The sequence below is a fragment of the Sapajus apella genome, unplaced genomic scaffold (genome assembly GCF_009761245.1).
Source record: "Sapajus apella isolate SASKATOON/1434 unplaced genomic scaffold, GSC_monkey_1.0 scaffold4, whole genome shotgun sequence".
Taxonomy (NCBI): domain Eukaryota; kingdom Metazoa; phylum Chordata; class Mammalia; order Primates; family Cebidae; genus Sapajus; species Sapajus apella.
Genome location: NW_022436944.1, coordinates 27,785,063 through 27,804,429, shown reverse-complemented (window position 1 = coordinate 27,804,429; position 19,367 = coordinate 27,785,063). Strand labels below are relative to the sequence as shown.

Below are 19,367 nucleotides of genomic sequence, written 5' to 3'. Positions count from 1 at the left end.
AGGGCAGTGAAGCCTCTGGCCCTGCGGTGGGGGTGCTCCCTCTTTGTGTCCTATTGGCAGCCCACCAGGCAGAGGAAGGGCCCCTATGGTTGCAGAAATGATGGCCTGGTACCCTGGAGTGAGCTCTGGAATGGGAAAGTCATGCGCCTTCTGCATTCTGGGAGGAGGAGAGGACCCTGCCTCTGACTAACTGAAAATTTCCTCATCTGTAAAACTGGTGGTTTTCCCAATAGATGGAAGTAGGATTGCTCTGGTTGGAGTGGAGGTTGCGGGCATCAGAACTGGCTTCATATGTTTCCCAAAGCATGTAGGGGTACCTCTGGATCTCTAAGGGCCTGTGGAGCAGTTTAATACCCCCCATTCCAGAGTTTAAAATAAGAGTCTATAATTTTAAAATAATCTAAGTATAAAGTGGACTAATAAGCAAGTTGTGAACCAGAATAGCAGTACAAGGGGCAGGAATAGCTCTGTCTCTAGCGCCAGACAGGCCTAAGTTGCCACTGCCCACCTGTGTCACAACTTCATTGCTTAAACTTCCAGAACCTCATGAAAGGTTACTACCTCATGCCATTGGTGTGAGCATCTGTGCTAAAGTCTAAACCATCAGTAAAGACTGACACAGAGTCAATGCTTAGTAAGTGGTAGCTCATTTGACTCAGCAATCCTACTACTGGATATATACGCAAAGGAATACAAGTTGTTCTACCATAAAGGCACATACATGCATATGTTCATTGCAGCACTATGCACAATAGCAAAGACATGGAATCAACCTAAATGCCCAACAATGGTAGACTGGATAAAGAAATTGTGATACATACACACCATGGAATACTACAAAGCTATAAGAAAGAATGAGATCATGTCCTTTGCAGGAACATGAATGAAGCTGGAGGCCATCATCTTTAGCAAACTAATGCAGGAACAGAAAACCAAATACTGCATGCTCTCACTTTTAAGTGGGAGAAAAATGATAAGAACTCATGGGCACCAAGAGGGGAACAACAGACATTGGGGCCCACTTGAGGATGGAGGGTAGACGGAGGGAGAGGAAAAGAAAAAATAGCTATTAGGTACGATACTTAGTACCTGGGTGATGAAATAATCTGTACAACAAACCCCCGTGACACGAGTTTACCTATAGGACAAATTTGCACCTGTACCTTTGAACCTAAAATAAGAGTTAAAACAGTGGTAGTTATTGTATTTTTATTGTTAGACATGCCCTATGACACTAGCCTGTTCAACATTTTGGGGAACCAAGGGGGTGTCCAGATAATAAAAGAGGAGGGAGAAGAGAAGGTACTCATGGGATGAAGGAGGAACTTTGCTGCTGATAAAAATCACACCCATGCCGGGCGCGGTGGCTCACGCTTGTAATCCCAGCACTTTGGGAGGCCGAGGCGGGTGGATCACGAGGTCAAGAGATCGAGACCATCCTGGTCAACATGGTGAAACCCCGTCTCTACTAAAACTACAAAAATTAGCTGGGCATGGTGGCGTGTGCCTGTAATCCCAGCTACTCAGGAGGCTGAGGCAGGAGAATTGCCTGAACCCAGGAGGTGGAGGTTGCGGTGAGCTGAGATCGCGCCATTGCACTCCAGCCTGGGTAACAAGAGCGAAACTCCATCTCCAAAAAAAAAAAAAAAAAAATCACACCCATAACAATTTATTGAGAGCTTCTATGAGCTAGTACTGCGTATGGAGATTATAACAAGTCCTTCTTGCGACACTCCCATGCTGCTGGCTACTGTGTTCTTTTTCTTACAGGGAGAAAACTGAAGCTCAGAAAGCCTCAGCGATGGCCCAAATCTCCAGGCCCGTAAGAGGACCTAGGACTTGCTGTCTGATGCCAAAGTGTAGGCTCTCAGCCCCTAAGGGTCACATGTTCCTAAATCTGAGATGAATAGTGCCCTCCTCCTGAGCCTTGGTCTGGAGCTCCACATCTTGTCCTGTGGGGAGCCAGCTACTGCTGCCAGTTGCAATGCTGGAGAAATCCTTCCTGTCACAGCATTGTGTACAAAGCCAGGGAATGATTTGGCCAGTTTGGGTGATCCCAGCTTTCCTGGTTTTAAGCCCAGATTCTCAACTCTGGCTGCACACTAGCGCCACCTGGAGAGCTTTGAAAAACTCACACCACCCAGGCCACCCAGGCCACCTAGGCCATCAGCATCTCCTGGTGGGGCCAGGACATTAGTATCTTGTTAAATTCCCTGGTGATTCCAAAGAGCATTCAGGCCTGAGGACCTCTCAGAAGGGAAAACAGCTGGTTCTGGAGCTCTCATTCTCTTTCACTGACAGGCTGGGGTGGGGGCTGGGAGTGAAGGAGGTGTTTTGAGGCAGGAATTGTGCAATGGGTAGGGAGTTAGTAAAAGGGGAGAGATTAAAGACTGACAAAGAATGTGTGGGGTGTGGAACATGGAGGCTCAGACAGGTTAAGTACTGGATTCAGAGTGCACACACAGGGTCAGTGGCAGAACTGGGAATCGTCACATCGAAGTGGTACCAAAATGACTGGGATCTTTGTTACCAGGGAAACACCAAGCTCAGTGGTCGAGTTTTCCGGGACCCAGTTCTGCACCTGATTTTCTTTCCAACCCATCAACTGTGTTCACATCCAGGGCTTTCATCACCACCTGACTCTCAAAATTTTGTTTCCAGTCATGACTGGTCCTTGGAGCCTCAAACCCAGTGACTCACCTGACATTTCCACTTGGATCACGCCAAGGCATCTAGGGCTTCACATGGCCAAGACTAAACTCATGAACTGCTTTTACCCCCAACTTGGTCCTTCTGCAGGTTCTCAGGCCCAGCCACTAGGAGTCACACTTGACTCTTCCCTCTCACTCACTGCCCATGTCCATCACCAACACCTCTTAGTACCTGTCTTCTTAGCTGTTAGTACCTTGTAAGGACCTGTCCTTCTTGGCCTCTTGTCTTCATCTTCATTGCCACCTTACTAGTCAAGCTATCATCATCTTTGGTAATTTATTCTTTTAATTTTTTACTTTTTGGTAGTTTATTTTTGCTTACATGATGATTTGACTTACATCTGCTTCCCGCACTAGCTTATATACTGCATAAGGGCAGGGACTAGCTTTTTTTTTGGTATCCTCAGCATCTTACGTGGCCCTCAGTAAATATTTGTCGAGTGAATAACCTTGTTTTAAACTTTTTATTCATTTTGAGGGTTGTTGATATAATCACTGCTTCATTATGGCTTGCTGCTTTCAGGACGATGAAATCATGAAGCTGAAATCAGGAGGATGTGCTTAGATGACTTTGCATTCCATGAAGTCTGGGAGCAAAGAAGTTTTGTCTATGGAGGTTGAGCAAGGGGGTCTGAGGGAACCACATGCTGTGAGCTGAGACGTGGACACACGACAGGGCAGGTGAGTGCGCACACACTTAACAACCGTCCTCAGTCAGCCCTTCTCTTGCTTCCTTGCTCAACAGACATTATCTTTATTTGGAGAATCAATTATGAAATCAATCCCTCACTATTTCTCCAACAATGCAGCTAATAAAAAGAAAAGCTATTTTGATGGTGTCTGGTTTTCAGCTAAAAGGAGGGTCAAAATAGCAATTTTATCAGCTGCCCTTTGAAAGTGCTTCTCTTGGTCACAGCAGTTCACAGGGGGAAACATGATGATTCTGAGTCCATTCTTGATATTAGCTCCTGCTTGAGGTGACAGATTGTGTTACCTCTGAAGCAGGGCATCCGTGGGTAGCCAGCAAGGTCGAGTCAAGATTATATCATGCCACCTGTGTCATCAGAACATGGCTCAGTTCTCCCCTATCACCTGTTCCAGTGAAATACTGGCCAAAATGGTGTGTCTGTGGGATTCTGGCAAAAGTGGGCCATGGGAAGAAGCCCCAGGCCCTGGGCTCTTCATGCCCTTTCTTGAACCTTCTCTTCTAAGACGCTTCTCCAAGAAAACTACCCCAGTGTCATTGTGGCAACTCTGACTTGTTGTTCCCATCCCCAGGTGGATGGAAAGGCCCTTGAGGGCATTCCCCACCATCACCTATCTGGGTCTTTATGAGTTCTTAGGATTTCCCTGGTAGGGGGCAGAGGTATGGCTGTGAAGTAGTTAGAAATTAAGTACTTGAGTCAGAGAGACTAAATCTACTTTCTGCATCTGTCACTTCTTGGCTAAGAACTTTGGGCAAATTAATACTGCTGAACCTCAGTTTCCTCATCTATAAGATAGGGATCATAATAGTAGTTATTATATGTTTCTTGCATGAGGTTTTGTGAGGTGGATTCAATGAAATAATGCATATAAAGCTTTTAGTTTAGTGCCTTGCAGCAGGAAATACATAATAAATACCAGCTAATGGAATGAATGGAGGGTGGAAGTGCCCCTCGTTCCTGGGTTGGGGGTCAGGGGAGATGCTGGTATATGCTGGAACCCATTGGAGGTGAATTCTCAGCTCTTCTAAGTTCACCGCTCCTTTGGATCTGATTTCCAAAAATGCTAAATAGACAGCATTGTCCTTTACTGCCATCTTATTAAGCAAGGCCCAGATTTAGAACCCACATATTTTACAGGTTAAATGCCATCAGAAGACATAAAACAGATTGCAGTGTCCCCAGCCAGCAGCTCCTCATTTGCATATATCTTACAGATACAAGTAGTTTTATTTGTTGTCCCTTTTACTAACCCATCTTGTCTAAGTATATTTTTTGAGACTCTGAATCTGTCAAAGAGGTATTTTAAAGGAACTCATCAATTGTTCTTGGCCACCAAAGAGTAAACAAAAGCGCAGATGCCTCATTTTTCTAGGCTAGAACACCAGCCACCCTGCTTTGATGTGTCAGTATTCCCTAATGAGGTCAGGAAAGCAGTATGTGTTCTCAAGAGCTTCTTGTGCACAGCCAAGCCCCAATGACTGAGACACCCAGGGTGTGGTTGGGCTCAGAAGAGCTCTGCCGATTTGCAGCTACCTCTTAGGTTGCTGTCTTGTGGCAGTTGTTCTGAGCTGAGTCTGCCTGTGGGTGATGGGGCTCCTAACATCTCCAAGATATGCTCCCCTGTGATTATGTGCACTTCTTGATTATGTGTACGCTCCTCTGTGTGTCCGTGTACCTGCTACATTTGCATTTGGGGCTCTGGGTCTTACAATCCAGTTGTAGGAAAAGTGAAATGAATTAAGAGGATCTCAAGATGGGGTCTTCTCCAGGTGGGACATTCAGGCCAGCATGGGATCGCAGGGATTCAGGTGATATGTCTGGAGCAGTGTAGTGTCAGGACAATAGTGAAAGCTACTATTCATTGAGCAATTACTACGTGCCAGATGTGGCTGAATACTTCCTATGTATTATTTCATTTATTTACTTACTTTTTTGAGATGGAGTCTCACCCTGTTGCTCATGCTGGAGTGTAATGGCGGGATCTCAGCTCACTGCAACCTCCGCCTCCCAGGTTCAAGCGATTCCCCTGCCTCACCCTCTGAGTAGCTGGGATTATAGGCATGTACCACCATGCCCGGCTAATTTTTTGTAACTTTAGTAGAGACAGTCTTTCGCCATATTGGCCAGGGTGGTCTCAAACTCCTGTCTTTGTGATCCACTTGCCTCAGCCTCCTAAAGTGCTGGGATCACAGGCATGAGCCGCCATGCCTGGCCTGTTATTTCATTAATCCTCACAATAGCCTTCTGAGCTAAGCACTGTAACTTCCCAATTTTACAGATGAAGAAACCAAGAAAAGAGGAGAGGTTAAGGCACTTTCTGAAGTCTTGGAGCTAGTATGTGATACAATTGGGACCCAAAGCCTATGCTCTAAACACCCCTGTGCAGCCCTGGGTGGGACATAGAGCCACAAATACCTGGGAACCTGCTCCGAGTTAGCCACTTGGGTTATGTGAGCTTGGCCCAGTCACTTAACCTCTCCCACCCTGTTTTCTTATCTGCAAAATGGAGCTCCCACACAGGGAAACTGTGAGAATTGAATGAGATCACCAATGTATTATATATTTAGCACAGTGCCTAGCACAGGTGAGGGCTCAATAATACAAGTTTCTTCCCCTAGTCCCACCTCTTGGTTTAGGAGGGAAGAAATGGGAGGGACCATCTCTCCTACAATTTCAGCATCCTCTCCCTCCCCTAGGCTTTACAGCACCCTTTGCACCAATGTCAGGAGGTCCTTGGTTCCTGACAGTATGAATACCATTTCTCAGTTTAATCATCTTGGCTGCATGGGAAAGGCAGCACTGGCTAGTGTAAGGAGCTCTTGACCAGAATTGAGGCTAACCGTGGTTTTAGTCCAATTCCAGCTCTGAAATTTGGGCAACTTCTGTCTTTCTGGGTCTCAGCTTTCCCATCAATAAAATGGAAGATGTGTCCATATGTAGGACCAATGTGCATACGTGGTATAGGTGCAGCCACTCCCTGGTTCTGCACCCATTAAAGATGTGATTAATCAATTGCACCATCTCTGTTGGTGATATTGGATGTAGCTGCAGAGCTCTCCCCAACACATGGAGGTAATCACTATCAAATGGTTAGAGTTGAAATGACTACTGGAACCTCATGGCTCCAATATCATTCCTGAAACAGCTTGCTGTCTAAGGACCCTTCCATCTCTGTTATTCTGACTCTACCATCTGGGTCTTTACCGCTCTGTGGGACAGTGCAAAGAGCATGGGTCTGAAATGAGGGGAGTTGATTATAGCTGTAGCCACATCTAGCAGCACTGTGAACGTGGGCAAGTTGTTTACACTTTCTGAGCCCTGTTTTCTAATTTGTAAAAAGGGAGTCCTTACGTAGGCTCTGGCCATTTGCATTGTTGTGAGACCAAAAACACTGTAGCCTCCCTAAAGGCAAGACCTGGGTCCCTGTCATTGTCGCAGTGTGCTTAGAACAGGGCCTGGCCTGAAGCTGGTCCTTCACGAAGTTTCATTCAGTTGAAGCATGGTAGAATATTAAACCTGTAAACATGGAAGGAACTACAACACCGTCAATTACGTCTCTAGAGATGTGGTTTTCAGTCTTTATGGAGCACAGTGCTGCTCTGGGAGCCCGTTCAACATGCAGAGTTCTGGGCTCTGCTTCAGGGAGCTGATCCAGGATGGCTGGGTTAGGACCCAGAAATGCCCAATTTCATCAGGCTTTCCTGGGAATTCTGTTGAAGGTGATCTAGAAACCATGATGTGGGAAACAGGGCTTCAGAGTTGGGAGGCTCAGAATGGAAGGTAAAATAAATGGAGAGGCCTCAGTTTGTTGCAGTTGTCCACCAGGATTTGAATAGGGTGGCATTTTGGAGTTCCCAGAGCCTCTGGACCAGTGAGGGAGTCACTGGGAAGGCTGACTGTGCCTTCCCCTTCAACCCCTCATTAGCTGCCTCTCTGAGATTTCAGTGCTCCGTGACTGACACTCTTAGGTCTCAGTGCCCTGACCCTTGTGGCCCACATAGCAAGCAACCAGGTTAGGGGCAGTTCCCCTTTATCCCAAGTAAAATAGGAGTGTTGGGGTGTAGGCTGTCAATGCTGTTCATCCTTAACTATCCTGTGTGGCTCATGTGCAGCTCTCTCCAGCTCCATCTGCAAGCTGGAGACACAGATCTTTTAGGAAGGGCAGCTAAGAGGTGGCTGGCAGGGACTCAACCAGGGTACTCCAGCTCAGGTGGATTGTGTGTGTGTGTGTGTGTGTGTGTGTGTGTGTGTGTGTGTGAGACACACAGAGAGAGATGGAGACAGACAGAAAGACAGAGAGTGCTTTCTGGTGATTTTGGCTGTCTACACGATTCCCAAAACGACTGAGTAGAAAGCGAAAAACGAATGTCATGTTGGGGAATTTTTTTCCTGCGTGTTGGTAAGCATGGAGATCTTTGCAGACACCCACGTATTAGATGGAAATGGGAATGTTTCATCTTTACGTTTCAGTGTGTGATAATGCATCTTGCATATGTAGACAATTGGTTAAAAAAAAACACTCTGAATGATGTTACTTTGCTTTACATTCATAATCATCATTGTTGTCATCATAATCCTCATTACTCAGGCTGATTTCATGAATTATTGAGAGAGAGCTGGAATCTGAATTCCCAGTAAATATTCAAAATGAATCCAAATTAAAAAAATTTTTCTTCTTTTCTTTTCCTTTCTTCTCAGGACCTGTCTTCCACAGCAGCCAAGTTCTGTTAACCTCATGGGCTTCTTAAGTGATTAAATGAGTTAACATGTGAACTCTGTTTACAACAGTGCCATAAATTCTCTTAAAATGATGTCCATTCTTCTTTGCTACTACTACTACATGCACAATCCTGTTAACATAAATCCAACTGGAGCAAGCCCCTTAATTATCCCAAACCAATGGGGGAATTATCTGCCCTACAGACATTAAATTCTCGGCCAACCGAACTCTTATACTTTGGAGACTTGTGAGCTTTAGCCACCTGGGAAGGAGGTCATGCTGGACTCTGCTGTCTTCAGAAACAGGGCTTGATGGGCACAGCCTAATTTTTCTCTGGTTTTACGGGGGTCCGAATTTAGAATACCAGCTGGTGGTTGTCAGACCACTATGTGGCCCAGAGCCAGTGCTTCCTGAGTTCTTTTTCTCCTTAGTTTTTTGTGGTGCAACCTTCCCATTCAGAGTCTCAACTGTTTCCACGTCAGAGAATCTTCTGTACTCTTCCTTCTGAGTCCCTGTACCAAATCCATCAGGCCCTAGGGATAAGCAAGACACTATTAAACTTGTAGGAAAAACAACGGTCAGTATATTCTGTGCCAGAGGGCTGCTTTTCCTTAAGCCTAGGCTGTGAGATGATCTGGAAAGATGGTTGCCATGCAAACACCTTTCAGAGAAATGAACTGTTACCTGGCCATTGTATACCATTGGGACATGGAAGCCTCTCCTATGCTCAGCCATCCCTGGTTCAGTACCCAGCTGGGTGGGATACTCTAACCAGCCTCCTTTCATGGGCTTCCTGCTGCCCTAGCTTGTGCAGCATGTCTCGCAAGTGAAACCAGATGGCCAGGGTGGGCAGTGAGGGAGACCCAAGAAAAGACCCAAGGAAAACTGAGCTCCTGGTCCCACCCACTGCCCCAAACTGCTTCTGAATTGGTTCATCCATGAACAAACCCTAGAATTCCTTTTATCTCCCAATCACCAAGAATTCGATCCTTTATTTAGTCCTGAAACTCGGAAACTAATCTTTTATTTATCTCCGCTGTAATCCCACTTCAGGCTGTGTGTGGAATACACCACTTGGGAACAAACCTCTAGGATTTCAGAAGGACCCTCGGTCAGGGAAGCATAGGGGCTTACAAGGGAAAGTAAAACCAGGCCCAGGATGTTTTGGTTCCATGTGTGAATTGGAGAAGAATGCAGCTCATTTGGGCTTGTGTGATGGGGAACGAGCCACAGGCAAGCTCCCTAATCACTAAACCACAGGAGAGGGTGGGAAAATGGGGCTGGCATGATGTTAGGCAAGGCAAGCTGGTTGAAACAATTTCCCAGGCTCCCTTGAATGCCAGCTTGGCCCTCAAGTCAGGGCAAAGGATCATTGACAAAGAATCACTGCTGCTTGGAGTGTGCTGAGCAGCTTTAGATGGCTATCCTTCTGCCTGGTTTTGCCCTCTCTTGTGGATCATGGTCAATGTGGCAGGCACGTGCCAGCCAAATGCACCCTGGCCTCTCCCCACCTGCGGACTGACTTCCACTGGGGCCCTGAAAGGACCACCTTGCTTCTGGAGGTCTTCTAGACCACCATCTCTGCTCTCTTTCATTCATTCATTCTTGTATTCAACAAATACTTCCTGAGTGTCTACTAGGCCCAGGGACCAGGGCTGGGAAACGGCTATTCGGTGCTGAGCAGGCTATCACAGAGCTCATAGAACCCGTGGGGAAAGAAATCAGATGCCAAATAAACAGTCATTCAAGTAAAATTATGATGGAAGGAGGGGAGGGGCCACATCGGGGCTTTGGGAGTTTGGAATGGGAGAACAAACCTTGTGCCAGCAGTCAGAGGCAAGCCAGCTGACCTTAGAAGGATGAGTAGGCATTAGCAGGCTACAGAGTTGGGGGGCAGGGCATCTTCCCAGATTCCCTCACTCTCTTTGGCTTTTCGGCTTCTCCATGCCTCCCTCCAATGCTTAGCTCTTGACTTGGACCTCAGGGCACTTGGCATGCACTCAGGATTCCACTTCTAGAACCTGCCTCTGGGCCCCAGCCCCTGGCACCACTTCCAGAATCAGCCGGCTGGTCTGGCCCTCCCAAGCCCCCTTCTGGGGAGGCTTCCTTGTCTCAGTCCTTCTTTCACCAGCTCACTCCCTTGTGTACCCATACATCACTGATTCACATACTGTGTCAGCCCAATTCTACGGAGCTTTCCCGACACCTGCTGGCCTCACAGGGGCTTCAGCTCGCTTTGTTCATGCATTCTCTCCCTCAAAAATTTGCTTCTTCGCTAATATTCCCTCAGTCCGGGCCAGGCACTGCTCTGGGCACTGACTGAGTGGTAAAGGTGAGCCTGGAAGAGGACCAAGACGGCGGGGTCAGGGAAGACTTCCTGGAAGGTGTGACACCTGGGAGAGTCCTAAGGCTGAGGACGAGTTAAGTCAGGTGCATTGTCCTTCTGTTCACTTCTACTTCTCATGGCCTTTCCCATGCCTTTCCATCCTCTATGCCTGCCTTTTCTGCTTTTGGGCTTCAACTTCAGGAGATAGTGCTGGGAGCGTCCTTGGAAGTCTTTCAGTCTGACCTGCCCATTTGACAGATGGGGATAATGAGGTCCCAAGAGGAGGAGGGATTTGCCCAGAGTGAAGCAGCTAAAGGAAGCATGATGGCTAGTTATTTCTATCGTTCCAGAGTCTGTGTGCCTAAGGCTTACTTCTCCAGCCAGAAAGTCTTTCTTTGAAGCTGAAATCAGCTCTCTCCTCTGTGTGGCTCCTGGCGCCCTCCTGACCACTCTTCCTCTTCCTGCCCTTTCCCTTGGCCTTGCCTCATGGTCTCCAGGGAGGGTTTTGCATGGAGTTATAATGCCTTCCTGCCTTTGGGCAGGGGAGTCTGGAGGGGATATGTATTAGGATACTCAGGGGCTTCTCTCTAGGGAGAGTCCCTCGGGGCTCTGTCTCTTAGGGCCTCACTAGAGACAGTATCAGTCCCTTCAGGCTACTATAACCTAATACCTGAGACTGGGTGGCTTATAAGCAACAGAAATATATTTCTCACAGTTCTTAATGCTGGGAAGCCTCAGTCTGTTTCCTGCTTCATAGCTGATGCATTGTTACTGTGTCCTTATAGGGTGGAAGGGGCCAGGGGGCTCTCTGGAGCCTCATTTATAAGGGGAGTAATCCTACTCAGGAGAGCTATCCTTGGGATTTTAATATGTGAATTTTGGGGGCACACAAACATTCAGACCATAGCAGACAGTGTAGCTTTGCTGTTAAGAGCTATGAGACATGCACCCCATTTTAACATCCTGTGAGCCCCAGTTTTATCATCTGCACAATGAAGGTTAAGAATAGGGCTAGCAGCCGCTTGAATGAAATCATGTTTAAGGAGTGCCTGCTGCATAGCAGGTGCCCACCATTAAATGCTGTTATTGCAGTTCTCTGTTCAGCCCCTGCCCATATAGTCACAGCCAGAGGTGGGGGAGGCATGGAAGTTTCTGGAATGCTGCATCCAGGGGCCTAGGGTAGGGGGCATAATATGCTGATGGGCTAGGCCTATAGGGAAACAGAGTTTGATGGATATGTTGCTAGAGGATAGAGTGGAATTAGAGGGCCACAGGTTAATAAACGGTAATCTTTTGGAGTCTTCCCCACTTTGACAGGAAAAAGAAGAAAAACGCCAGTAAATGTCTGAAGATCCCCCTCTTGGACTTTTTGTTTTTTTTGAGAGAGTCTCGCTCTGTAGCCCAAGCTGGAGTGCAGTGGCATGATCTCAGCTCCCTGCAACCTCTGCCTCCCAGCTTCAAGCGATTCTCCTGTCTCAGCCTCCTGAGTAGCTGGGATTACAAGGCACCCATCACCACGCTAGGCTAATTTTTGTACTTTTAGTAGAGATAGGGTTTCACCATGTTGGCCAGGCTGGTCTCGAACTCCTGACCTCAGGTGATCCACCTGTCTTGATCTCCCAAAGTGCTGGAATTACAGGCGTGAGCCACCGTGCCCGGCCTGAAAACCCCTTCTAATAAGCATGACATGCGCAGGTGGTTCTGTCATTCAGTCCTGTCTGTGTTTGTGGACAGGACTTCTGTATCCATGAAGGCTTCGCTTGCAGGGCTTTGAGCCTGTGATGGCAGCAGAGTCTAGGCCTCAGTCTGATGAATGGATTTAAAAGGAACTCAGCTCAGAATAGAGTTCCTATTAGAGCCAGGTCTTAGTAGGAACAGGGAGACAAATGATTCCCTGGCTGGATGTTTTTGGGCACACATACAAGCTAATGAACTTGCTCAGAGAAGCATGCTGCCATATACTGTCCCATTACAGCAGGGAAAACTAAAGCACAGAGACCTTGATTGATACCCAGTCTGTTAGCAGAGCATCTTGGACAAGAATCTGAGTTTGTAAACTTGTGTTTTCTCCCTTTTTTTAAAAGTCAAAATTATTTTCATTTGGATTCCAAATTGTACATTGATATAGACCCACATTTGCATTTTAAACTAGACAATACTGCTTTCCTGCCCTAATCTTGAAGGTTTCACTTAAATTTGCAATCTGTTTTAAGAGAAGTAATATTTTCTCACAGTGGTTTTCCCCTAAGAAATTTTTCCTATTTCAAAACACATTTTGAACTGTGTTATGCTTTCTCTCCTGGTGCTCAGACTTTCTTCTTCCAGGACCAGATCCTGTGATTCTGTGCCTGTAACTTATTCCTTAGATCCTTTCTTCTTACTTTTTCTCTCTTTCTTTTGAATTATGGTGAAGAATTTGGTTTTAATCCTAAAACCACTGAGAAATCATGATTGTAAGTTGGAGAGTGAGATGATCTTATTTATATTTTAAAAAAATATTAGATTTATTGAGATATAATTTACATACCACAAAGTCATCTTTTAAAAGTATATAATTCAGTGATTTTTAGTTTATTCACAGAGTTGTATAACCATTACCACCTTCTAATTCCAGAATATTTTCATCACCTCAAAAGAAAACCCATAAATATTAGCAGCCACGCCCCACTCCCCCTTTCCCTAGCTTCTGGCAACTGGAATCTACTTTCTGTCTCTATGGATTTATGTGTATTCTGGACATTTCATCTAAATGTAATCCATTGTATGTGGCCTTTTGCCTGGCTTCTTTCACACAGCATCACATTTTCAAGGTTTGTTCATGTGGAAGCATGTATCATTGCTTCACTCGTTTTTACTGCTTAATAATATTCCATTGTCCGGCTATATCACATTTTGTTTGTCCATTCATCAGTTAATGGACATTTGTTTTTTTCCCACTTTTTGGCTGTTATGAATATTTGTGTACTGTTTTTTGTGTGGACTTACATTTTGACTTTTCTTGGGTATATATCTGGGAGTGAAAATTTTGGGAATTCTGTTTAACATTTTGAGAAACTTTCAAACTGTTTTCTAACGTGGCTATGCCATTTTGCAACTTAGCCAGCGATGTGTGAGAGTTACAATTTCTCTATATCCTAACCAACACTTGTTACTGATTGTCTTCTTAGTTTTAGCCATTCTAGTGGGTGCGAAGTGGTATGTCATTGTGGTTTGCATTTCTCTAATAACTAAGGATCTTGAACATCTTTTCAGGAGCTTATCAGTCATTTGTAGATCTTCTTTGAAGTAATGTCTATTAAAATTATTTGCCCATTTTTATGTGGGCTATTTGCTGGTCTCCTTTTTTTTGAAGTGTGTTAGTGGGTAATTATCTGATCCTATGGGGCACAGGGAGTTCCCTGCCTCTTTGTAGTCCAGGGATTACCACAGGGACGGGAACCACCTTACCAGTTAGGCATTGTCCTCTGGGATTCTCTAACCCTGGAGCAGCTTCAGAAACCCTAAGAGTGGTCTAGGGTCACAGAATGAGACCTGAAGATTCAGGAAAATCAATGCGGAAGGCATTTACTGGGGCCCTGGCTAAAAGCCAGGAGCTATTAGACTTGTCCTGTGATTTCTATGAGTTGAAATACAGTTAGTGACATGGGGACAGTAGCTGTGTAATAACCAGGACAGAGGCAAGTCTTCGAACTCTGAGTGATGGGGAAAGTTAGGAGGTACGTTCAGGAAGATATCTCAACCCAGGCCTGGTATCCAAGGCCCTTTGGACAGCCACGTTGGGCCCAGATGGGGTCACATCAGCTTTGCTCAGGCCTCTCGCCTGCCCGTGCATAGGACAGCTTTCTTTTACCCTACCACTCTTCCTCAGCTGGCATTCTGTCGCCAGGACTTTTTGTCCTCTGGTAAGATCCTGGCCATCCTTGAGACTTTAGGTCCTCCTTATTGTCCCTCTGACTGCTCAGCTCATGAGGATTTCCCACTTCTGACCTGCATACTGACCTTCCCCAGTGACCCACTCTTGCCTCCTTGGTAGAGGGTCCTTAGGAGGGGGCAGACACCTAATCCCAACCAGAACAAGCTCCTACTTTCAGGGTGTTTCCCTGGCCAGGGAGGTTCCTCCCTTCCTCTCCTTCTTTTTAGCCCATCCTCATAAGTTTAGCTCAGCGCCCCTCCCTGGCAATTCCGGACCACTGCAGACCACTGTGACAGCTATGACTGAATTGTATCCCCCTTCTAAGTTTGTATATTGAGCCCCTGACCCCCAATATGATGATATTTAGAGAGAGGGACTTTGGGAAATAATCAGGTTTAGATGAGGTCATGAGTGTGGGGCCCTCATGTTAGGATCTGTGCCATCGTAAGAAGAGATAGTAGAGAGCTTGCGTGCTCCCTCTTCCAGCCACGTGAGGACACAGTAAAAGGAAGGGAGGCTGCCTGCAAGCCAGAAAGAGTACCCTCACCAGAAACCAACCATGTTGACACCTTGATATTGAACTTTTGAAGAATGGTTTTAGCTTCCTGAACTGTGAGAAAATGCATTTCTGTGGTTTAAGACAAGACAGTGACATTTTCATCATCTTCCTGAGCTTCCATTGTATGTGTGGATAAATGCATGTGCATGTACCTGTGCACACACACACACACACACACACACACACACATAGACACACACATATACATAGATACACAAACACACAGACACAAACACACACACACACACACACACATATATAAAGCTGATTCTATTCTATAGCACAATGCTCCCAAATTCTAGTCTTCCCAGCCTGTGCACTACCTTCACCAATTTTTCATATCCAGGGATTATTTGTACTTACTGTATTTGTTTTTTAAAAATGTTTACTTGATACATTTTGTTCTATTGACTTTTTTGACGTGCTGCCTTTTTCAGCCTTATTCAAAGCAATACTATGTAGTGCAAAAAGGGATTTGATATGATTCGTTTTCTGATATACATTATAATACAAAAGCATTAGACTTGTTTCTTTAAAAACCTAAAATCATCCTTGCCATTGCCACCAGTGGCATCAATTCCACACTTTGGAAAGCACTGCCCCAGCCTTATTTTTTTACTACTTCATGCCTCCCTATTAAGTTTATAGCCTCCTGGGTATGATGGCGCACACTTGTAATCCCAGCACTTTGGGAGGCTGATGCAGGAGGATCACTTGGGGCCAGGAGTTCAAGACTAGCCTGAGCATCTCTACAAAAATAAAAATAAAAACAAAAATTAGCCAGGAGTGGTGGCATATGCTTTCTTTTTAGAAATGTCTATTCATGTCCTTTGCCCACTTTTAATGAGATTGTTTTATTTTTACTGTTGAGTTGTTTGAATTCCTTTTATATTCTGGGTATCAGTTCCTTATCGGATAAACAGTTTGCAAATTTTCCTCCCATTCTATGCGTCGTATCTTCAGTTTGTTGATTGTTTCCTTTGCTGTGCAGAAGCTTTTTAGTTTAATATATCCCATAGGATCCAGCTGCTTTCTGAATGTGATGTGCCAGATGTTTGATGGTTGGAGAGCAGCAGATTTCTCAGCTCTGCGGCAATCCAGTTCTTTAATGTCTCCTCATTAAAGAACCTCATGGTGAAAGTGATATGCAGCAAATTTTTTATCCCTTTCAGTGTTGCTGGATGAGTGAAATCAAAAGTTAAGAGAAAGACTTGGATATCCAAGGCTGGGAAAAATTAGATCTAATGGCAATTTGTAAAGAGTAAGTCACATTTGTCACAATTAGAAAGGAAAATAAAAGTGCACACAACTGTTGTTGAATACTTTGCAGAAGATTCATGAACTCCATTTCATTGTTACAGGGAAGGAGATGCTGGGTAGTATCACTGCTACTTTCCTGAAGGAGTAAAGACCACTCAACCACAGTTATTTTACCTTTAAAATTTTCTGACTAGCATCACTTCACAAATCTACATGTATTGTATCTTAAAATAATGTATTCACCGAAATATAACTTCTGAGAAAGTGCAGGTAGATATCATAATTGTATTATTTCATCTTACGGATCTCCTCATACTCTTAGCCTCATCTGCCCCTGGATGTTTAATCCCTTTCTTTACCTTGCCATCACTATGGCTATGGGTGACCAAAGTCATTCCATCCTGCACTGTGTCTTGAACTGAGGCTAACCAGCCTCATATGTGGACTGTCTGGATCCTCCTGTCACTTCCAGACTCAGATGAGACACTACATTAAAGAGTGTGGAGTTTATCTTTCCAAAAGGCTGCCTAATGGGAAAGATGATGCAGTTGAAAAGTGTGGGGAAGTTAATTCTCCATGGGGTAAACTCGGACAAATGGGAGACAGGAAGGAGTTGGTAGATACATTCCTTTTCCTTTCTCCCCTTGCTGAATGGCTGCAAGAAATGCTTTTCTCTGTTTGTCCGTTGCTCTCACTTCCTGGCCAATACTTGATATTTCCAGTCTTTATAATTTTAGTCACATTAATAAGTTGTAAAGTTTTAAAAATATATATCCTATATACATGTCATTTGTTAGATATATGTATTGCAAATATTTTCTCCTAGTCTGAATTGCCTTTTAATTTTTTAATGGTGTCTTTTGAAGATCAGAAATCTTAAACTTTGATTGTCTAATTTATCGTTTCCTTCTATTCGTTTTTCATAGTCCTTGCTTTTTGTGTCTTAATCTAAGAAATTTTTGCCTATTCCGAGGTCATGAAGAGTTTATCAAGAAATTTTATTCTAGACATTTCATAGTCTTAGATTTTATGTTTAAGGCTACGATTTATTTTTATTAAATGTTTTTTGTATGGTGTAAAGTGAGGATCATGGTTAATTTTTTTCCCATGTGGATATCCACTTGTTCTAGCAGCATTTGTTGAGAAGACTCTCTTTTCTCCTAAAAATCACCTGAGTATGCTTCTCTCCTAAAAATTACCTTAGTATCCTTAAAAAAATCCTCTGATTGTGTATATATTTGGGTATATTTCTTGACTCTTTTGTTCTGTTCCACAGATTTCCTATGTCTGTCTCTACACCAATGTTTGCTTAATACAGCTCTATAATAAATCTTGAAATTAGGTACTGTAAGTACTGCAGCTATGTTCTTTTTCAATTTTTTTTTTTTTTTTTTGAGACAGAGTTTCACTCATGTTACCCAGGCTAGAGTGCAGTGGCTCTATCTCGGCTCACCGCAACCTCTGCCTCCTGGGTTCAGGCAATTCTCCTGCCTCAGCCTCCTGAGTAGCTGGGATTACAGGCACGCACCACCATGCCCAGCTAATTTTTTGTATTTTTAGTAGAGACGGGGTTTCACCATGTTGACCAGGATGGTCTCGATCTCTTGACCTCATGATCCACCCGCCTTGGCCTCCCAAAGTGCTGGGATTACAGGCTTGAGCCACTGCGCCCGGCCAATTTTTTTTTTTTTTTTTTTAGCTACACTAGGTACTCTGCAATTTATATAAATTTTAGAATCATCTGGGTAATGTATATGAAAACTTACTGGAATTTTGACTTGTGTTAAGTGTGTAGATCGGTCTGACATGATAGAGAATTGACATCTTAAGGATTTTTTTTTTCAATCCATGAACATAGTAAATTTCTCAACTTATTGAAGTCTTTAAAAATTTGTCTCAGCAGTGTTTTGTAGTTTTCAATGAACAGGTTTGTATATGTCATGTTAAATTTATTTCTAAGTAGTTAATATTTTTGATACAATTTGAATGTTAATTCATTGCTAGTGTATAAAAATACAGTTGATTTTTGAATACCGACTTTCTAACCTGAAATGTTGCTGAAGTTACTTACTATATCTAGAAGTTTTTCTATGGATTCATTAGGATTTCCTACATATTTGATCATGTCACCTGTGAAGAAAGACAGTTTTATTCCTCCCTTCCAATCTATTGCTTTTGCATGTATTTCTTTTTCTTGCCTTATTACCCTTGCTAGGACCTCTAGTATGCTAAATAAAATTGTTTAGAACATCCTTTGCCTTGTTCCCAATCTCAGGGGGAAAATACCTAGTCTTTCTATCATTAATTATGATTTTATCTGTAGGTTTTTCATAGATGACCTTTATCAGACTGAGGAAATTCCCCTGTATTCCTAGTTTTCTTAGAGTTTTAAAAATCACAAATGGATATTGAATTTTGTCAACTTTTTTCTGAATGTATTGTAGAAATCATATGGTCTCTTTGTCTACTGATATAGTAAATTCTATTTATTGGGTTTTAAATGATAAACCATACCTGCATTCCTCAGATAAATGCCAATTGGTTGTGAAAAATTATCTTTTTTCCTCTAAATTGCTGCATTCAATTTGCTAAGTTTTAATAAGGATTTCTATGTCTATGTTTATAATAGATGTTGGTTTGAAGTTTTCTTTTCTTGTAACATTTTTGTTTAGGTTTGGTATCAGGGTAATACTAACCTCATAAAAAAGTTGGAGAGTTTCCCCTTCTCTTGTATTTTCCAGAACAGTGTATGCAGACTTGGTTTTGACTTCTTTTAAGTGTTTGTTACAATTCACTAATGTAGTTCTCTGGGTCTGAAGTTTAAATTTGGGAAGACTTTTAACTATAAAATCATTTTTTTGATAGATAAAAGACTGTTTATGTTACCTATTTCTCCTGAGTAAGCTTTCTAATTTTGTGACTTTTAAGAATTTGTCCATTTCATCTAGGTTGTCAATTTTACTGACGTAAAACTGTTAATAGGTTGGGTGTAGTGGCTCATGCCAGTAATCCCAGCACTTTGGAGGGCCAAGGTGGGTGGATCACAAGGTCAGGAATTTGAGACCAACCTGGCAAACATAGTGAAACCCTATCTCTACTAAAAATACAAAAAATTAGCCAGGCGTGGTGGTGGGCGCCTGTATAATCCTAGCTACTTGGAAGGCTGAAGCA

General features: G+C 43.8%; 1 long non-coding RNA gene across 1 annotated transcript in view; it reads left to right on the top strand.

Moving 5' to 3' along the window:
- The first annotated feature begins 3,240 nt into the window (after window positions 1-3,240).
- Window positions 3,241-19,367, top strand: part of LOC116541123 — a 152,395-nt gene continuing 136,268 nt past the window's right edge. Inside the window, exon 1 of the long non-coding RNA XR_004264720.1 lies at window positions 3,241-3,392. This is a non-coding gene — a long non-coding RNA (uncharacterized LOC116541123). The remainder of the gene's footprint in view (window positions 3,393-19,367) is intronic.